The sequence below is a fragment of the Gadus morhua genome, chromosome 7 (genome assembly GCF_902167405.1).
Source record: "Gadus morhua chromosome 7, gadMor3.0, whole genome shotgun sequence".
Taxonomy (NCBI): Eukaryota; Metazoa; Chordata; class Actinopteri; order Gadiformes; family Gadidae; genus Gadus; species Gadus morhua.
In genome coordinates this window covers 23,415,513-23,422,898 of record NC_044054.1, presented here as the reverse complement: position 1 = coordinate 23,422,898, position 7,386 = coordinate 23,415,513, and positions in this window count along the sequence as shown.

The following is a 7,386-nucleotide window of genomic DNA, read 5'->3' as shown; positions in this document are numbered from 1 at the left end:
GAATTAATGTACCCTGTTCAATCGCAGATTTCTCCCCAAGATACATTTCTGCCTTTTGCAAGGAATAATTACAATAAATCTGAATATATATAATGTTTCTATGTATATAGAAATGAAAGAAGGGTGCTTAGGGATTGCAACGAAAATATTGATTTAATTCCTTTTATTTGCGACGGATTTCCTACTGCACACTTATCATCCTAATGCTGCTGCTGTTGGTAGTCTCTAAATGGATCTGGCTGATTGGATATCGCAAATGTATTTAACTTTCAGTTTGGTTGACGTTCCTGGGGGTCTGTCATTATTGTACAGCCTGTCGTCTGGATGGGGAGCTATTTTATTCAGACACACAAACAAACAAACATCCATTACTTTGCAACAGCAAAGACTTTATTTATATATATATATATATATATATTTATATATATATATATATATATATACACACACACACACATATATATATATATATACATACATACATACATACATACATACATACACACACACATTAATATAGATACAGATAGATACAAATTAATATGTAGATAAATATATCCTGCTCCAAAGATACATAACATAATATAACATTTTTATTCGTAACATCTCATCAAAAATTAAAAAAAAAATACTTTTTTTTTTGTGCCAATCTGCAATGTCTATGAAGTAACGCAAGATTCGTTAAATAAGTAATTGCGAAGTAATGAGAAATATTCCATTTTTAAAATAACTTCAACATTATTGCAAACATATGGGTCATTTCTACACCACAACGGGGGGACTGCATGAAGACCTTCCATTAAGTCCCCCTCTCCCAGCAAGGATTTGAACCAAGATGGAACCAAGAGGCTCCTGGGTGAATAAGGCCCGGAAAGGCAAAGATAAGTGCCACAAAAGACAGATAAGTGCAGCAAAAAAAACATTTAAATAGGCAGAAGAAGATGAACAAAAACTTGAAAAACATGCCACATCACTCAGGGTAATGATTCTGGTTAAAAAGCTGAGCTATCGAGCCATTAAACCTGACAGCAGGTGTGCAATGAGAAGGAAAATTATGGCAAGAGCCAGGATATAAATACGTACAGTTTGACAGTATTTTATAGCCGTGACCATAATTTATGTATCATTTTCAGATGACTTGCAGTGGCAACAACAAAGGGAGCGTTGATGCCGGACCAAAAGGTCAGCGGCAGGTAAAGGGTTTGGGAATGTGTGCGTGGGCGAGACGCAGAACACAAAGTAAAAGAAATAAACGCCACATGTCAGAAGTGGAGTATACCGCCTTCGGCAAGAAAATAATTTACATAGCGCACTAATTAACTCCGAGGCGCTAGTCTGGAGTGAGAGAATCGATTATACCCTTGTGCTTACTCAGCAGAAAATTACAGGGGGAGAGAAATGGGATGGGTCGGCCCTCTTGTTTGACCTGGCAGAGAACACGAGGAGCTCCGCCACGCTCACATTCAGGGTCTCGGCAGGAAGTGCCAAAAGGTCAAACAATAAAACACAACTTATTTGTCCCATTTCCGTTCCTACTGAAATAAAGCATGTCTTTCCCAACAGTAAGGCTACATGCATATCGGGTCACAAACTATCCCCTTTTTTAAAGTGATATGATAAAAAGCATTTTTATCAAGTAGATGTGTAGTTGACGAGGTTAAGCCAAAGATACAAGGACATTACAGATGCAGCCGTTCAAATAAGGCAACTCGGAGCTCAAGATCCAATGAAAAACCGCTCCCACTGCCAGTAAACCTTGGCAGAGAAACTTGGCAGGAAGTTGGACACTCGCACGTGCTCAGGCGCGCACAGTCACACACACATAAACACATAAATCTGTGTTCCTGGGCTGTCGCAACCTCTAAAACAAAGAGATAAATGTAACTCAATCTGCATATGTTTCCAAATGACCTCTGTTCAAAGTCTTCCTAGCCAGCTCCTACTTCCTCCTCTGCGTGTGTGCGTATGTGTGTGTCTCTCCAGCAAGGCCATTGTTGCCATGACCGTCTGGATGCACAAGGTCACAAGACAAGGACACGCCCTCACACAATGGTTTCATTTCTTGAGCTTTTATTCAAATTGACTGAAAGGGCATTCGGATGGAGATGAAATGATCAGACAGAGGTTATGTATCTTGCTCAAGGGCACTTGTGAGGTAAGGCTATTGATATTGGGGATTGAGCCGTGTACCATCTGGGTGGAAGTGCAAACCCGGTAGCCATTGGACTGCCTCTATCTAATCTGTATCTTATCCATCTTTCGCTTAATGTTTACTCCCATTTCCATTTAAATAGAAGTACTGTTTCGGTTGGACAAGTGCTTATGCAACTGATGACAGCTGTGCCACGTCCTACTTCAGACACAGCCCTGATAGGGAGCCATGAGCCCAGTGAGGAAACACAGGAGCCCAGCCAGTACTCTGGCATCAGCGGCAGTTGATATCACAGTGACGATAATGCCTTTCATACCGTTGACGGATAAATAAGAGGCGCATCAAAGCAGAGACACCTGCACCAGTCACACATTGATGGACAATCGGCAGCACGCTGAACCCATCACGGCTGAGAGCAAACAGTTAGGGTACATCAATAGCTTCGCTAACATCTGTACTCTGCACCAGGCCTCCAACCCAGCTCTACCTGTGTAGATCTACCTTCATGCACATGAAGGGGCCGATGTGTCCACCGTCACCAACCAGCTAACACCACCTCTTAGATATGTTGCCGCTGTGTTGATCAGGTTGGGTGCCTAGGCTTCCTGTTGGCTAACAGGATTCTCATGCATAGGGCTGTATTAGATGTATAAGAAGTGGGCCCATCTCTGCCCGAGTAAAATTATATTTAACATAAATATTTCTAAAACCAACATAACAGATAAATTAAAGAGTTGGATAATACAAATCTAAAACACTTGGAATTTTGGAGTTGAATCTCTGTTGAGTCTTGGTCAGGAGACAGGTCCAATCGATCCACCAAAAACAAACAAACTAAACACACCTAGCAGCTGAGGTTCAGCCGGTTTGAGTGTAGTAGCTGGACTCCTGTGGGTCTGTCCTCCATCTGCAGTCTGTTCACAGCCTTCCCGACGCCCTTAGCGTTGCATGTCAACAGCTGCAGCAGAGTGTAAGGCTCAAACAAGAGTCCGGCCAGAATTGATAGTGGGAGCGTGTGTGGTCATGGATTCCTGCACGAGAAGGGGCATGAAAAAAATAGCGTTTTGGCCTGGCCAGCCTGGGTGATGAACAGTTAACTATTAAAGGTCTACAAAGACAGATTATTCGTTGCAATCAACCAGCGTGTTTGTCTCTCTACCTCGCACTGTTTCCACATTACTGAAGAATGGGAGAACACAGACACTTTAAGCACAAATGTGTTGGATAAGAAAATAGATCCAACTTATCACGTTCCAAAATGATAATAAATGCTAATTATCGGGTTGTCGTTGCTTAGATGGTCTGAGGCCTTTGGGTGTTGCATATTCATAGAGCATCGTATTCTCTGGACACTAAGGTGAGGAAATTCTCCATTTCAAATTGGTTAAATTACTTCACCAAAGAATCCAACAAATACCTATTATAATATTCATTGTTTTTAAGGATTGAAGATATGGGGAGTTCAGGGTTTTGCTACTTGCCAGTTCTTAAAGACTTTTTTTTAAGAATTACTGAAGCATATCTTTTATGACATAACCACCTCGATTTTTTGAATACTTTTGCTCTGGAAGGATGAAAGCCAGAAACTCAAATAAAGATAAGGTCAGACTTTGAAAAGGGCAAAAGTTGTTATATAAATAATAATAGGTGATAACAGATATGGGATGAACTCGCCATTCAAGTGTTTAATAACACTCTTGTGGAAACCATTGTGGTTTCGGGAAGTCATTTGAGATTAATCTTGAAGCCCAAATAAATAAATAACCATGCTTTGCCATCAGCCCTGCTAGCAGAAAAAAAGAGGTTTGAGCACACTTAAGAAACAAGTATTAAACTACTCAGATGAGTCTGCAAAGATGTTGAATAAAAGTCAGTGTCTAAACATGCTAACATGAATAAATAGAGATATCAAAACACACGGTAAATCCATGTTTAAAGAAAATCTATTCTTTTAAACAAAGTAAGACTTTGTTTAATTCGGAAAGACAAATGTTGTCAATGATGTTGAGCTCAAGGTGCTTTAACCGTATATTCCAGGACAACACTGTACAATGCGATGCATAAGGTAATTCATCCAGTGATAAAACGTCAGCTTAAAAAAGCTTACAATGACCACAATAACCAAATGAGTGGAGAGGTGAAACCAGTAAAGGACAAGATCCCGGGTTGGCAAGGCTTTGAAGGAACATTTCAAAATCAAACAAGACCCATTATCGTGTCTAGGATTGTCTGTTCTTGTCTCTTGTATTGTTTAGGGCCATACACCTTTCTAATTTCAAAATTGCGCTTTTGAGACATTTTCATTATTTAAGAGCAGATTGAATCTAATCGAATCAAATGTTGATTAATTGATTCAGAACCTTATGAATCGAAATCGAATCGATTTAGGAAATTGGCCACAATACCCAGCCCTAGTATTGTTTGTTGAATAGTCTCTTCCTAACTCTTGTATTTTTCACAGTGTCTGTGACTGTGATGCACTTGGACTTCGAAACAATCGCCCTCTGGGATTTAATATAGCTTGAACCCTAACACTGCATGAAAGATAAATCATATCATGAAACAATACAAAATAATAGAGTGCAGAGGTGTGAAAGACAGTGATAGCAGGATCCTACAAGTTAATGCCATTGGTACTTTCCCCGCTCCTTTAAAGAATGTGATAGATGTAACCTCTTTGTTGGATGTTGCATTCACAACCTCAGGTGCACGGCAGTATTCCTTTTTTTTTAGATGGAACCGCAGGAATGTTTAAAACCCCGGTAGTAGAGGCCCAAGGAGTCCTTCTGAAACATGAGGCGACAGGGAGTCTGAAATATAGAAATAAGTACTATTCCATTAAAAGCTTTATAGCCACGCTTAGGTACCTTAAACACGCATCTCACAGACCTTAAGTGAGGGAACAATTCTAGAGAACAGTGCCCTTGTGTCACTGCAGTCATCTGCATCATCGGTAATCTACCGATGTGGGTTTCTGATACTTCTGGCTTTGCCCTGACCCTTAACAACAACAACATCTAACACCTCAGTTTAACCCTTTCTGATACATCCTGGTAAACTAACAACAAAAATGGGAATGTTTAGCTTTATCCAGAAACATCGGTTAGAACCAATTAGAAAAGCAAAGCCAGGTAGCCGAAGACAACCCCAAATGATAATGCTTTAAACTACACAGACATGATTCTACATTAAAACATAACAATGTAGGCATACATGATTTCACACAATGCCTTTAGATCAGAATCAAGACATTCTGTGATGGGTCAATAATTCAGCTCAAGTGCTTCCCCAACCGGGGAAATGCACTGTTGATATTCTCGCCATTGTTTGTACAGTCCAGACATAACCCGTCCCCAGTGTTAGGACTATGTATTTACACAACTTTCACACTTGATACATGCTCCATAATCCTACCAGAACCGTGAAGCCTGGAGAGGCTTATTGGTGTTTTCAGAACAGGAAGGAGCTCTTGCGATATGCTTGTATCATTGCCCGAGGCAAAACGTGGACAGAGAATAAATATGCAGAAGGCACTGGGTGAAACTTTAATCCAGAAACGTGTTACCGCCCACAAGAACAAAATAGACAGGGCAAGAGCAGAAGGCTACTTCTGTGCACTATTCCTTCCTCAATTAACACGGGAAGCTGCACTTAACAGAAACCACTAAAGACCTGCTCCTGGAGAGCTTTGGAAAGGACTGGGGATCGTTAAAGACTGCATATGTCAATTTCTTCCTTTTAAAACATTTGGGTTGGATCGAGAAGTACCGTTGAGACGCCACTTGAGTGGGAAAGAAACTCAACTTGAATCGTCCTAACACACCACAAGGTGTATAACATTTTCCTCTCGATTCTCCCAGGCCTGTGTTTTAAGAGTAACTTTGAGGTAGCTGGCTAAAAGAAAATTACCAGAATGTCCTTTATACATTACTGAGGTCTTCTCGGCTAAGTGGGGAAGAGTTGTGGACCATTGACTTGACAGAGGAACATCGAAGGCTTACTTTGTCCTTCCCTTGCATGGAGGAGGAAAAGAGGAAAAATAATTCTGGGTTAAAAAAACACCCCACTATTCATCATTTGGTAAACCAGGTGCAACATAAAACAGACACAACAGAGGCACAGAGGTGCTTTATTAAGTCTGACAGATTTTCCGCCAATTTCCACACGTGTGCAGCTTGACGGGGGTTGGTAAAGGACACAGAGGAGGGACAGAACTAGCACAGAACAGACCAGGGGGAGACGGGTTGGAAAGCATCCAGACGAAGCTCCTTCTGGGGAGGAGCATAAGAAGAAACCCTCCCCATGGATTATCTGGACACGTCTATTCTGCCATCTACCGGCTCCACTGGATTCATTCATACAGCATATTGGTTATTGCACTTTTACATTTGAGATTGGTCATTTATCCAATATTGATATATTCTGGCCTATTGGTTTATGAATCATCTTTTATTTTACTACTTTTTGTACTTAATTATAGAGATCGATAGGAAGGTATGGGAGACAGGGGGGGGGTGCGGGCAGCAAAGGACCACGGGCAGGATTCAAACCTGGGTCGCTTCGATCAAACCTGAGCCTATATGGTACGACTCTACCCGGTGAGCCATCCCACCTACAGATATAGAATTTTAATTTCTTAAAATGTATCCTACGAGGGGCCATGGCTACATCTTTACGGTTGACACAGCATTACTAGTGTTCTACGTTGGTAGCGCTGAAGGTAGACGTTTGGGAACATACAGGGAGGTGCAGTCGGGTGGATGATGTGCATAAAGCCGTGTTCATACCAAAGAGTGTATAAATACACGTGTTGTTCTCGCTCGTTGAACATTGTGTTAGCAACGGTGCAGAAGAGTGTCTGAAGCTACAGTGCTCTGTGCTACTGTAGCCTCTAACCTGCCACAGGCATAATACGCGGGGGACCACGTCAGATCACGTGGGCTTCACGGGGACCCGGCTGTCACGCGTAATCTGTTCACAACTGCCCCTTGCTCACCTTTTCTCCCATGTCCTGGGGCTGCTGCGTGGGGATCCTGTTTCACCATTCTGGCGGCCATTCTCCAGGTCCTGAACACAACGATGGATACATAGTGCATTGCAAGGTATAAGTCAACAATGTTATTGTCACAAAAAAAAATATGGTGACGTGTGCGTGCGCGCGCGCGTGCGTGTGTGTGTCAAAGTAACGCTTTAATTTGCCTTACGTAAAGGCTGCTGTTTTAAGATCTTGCCAC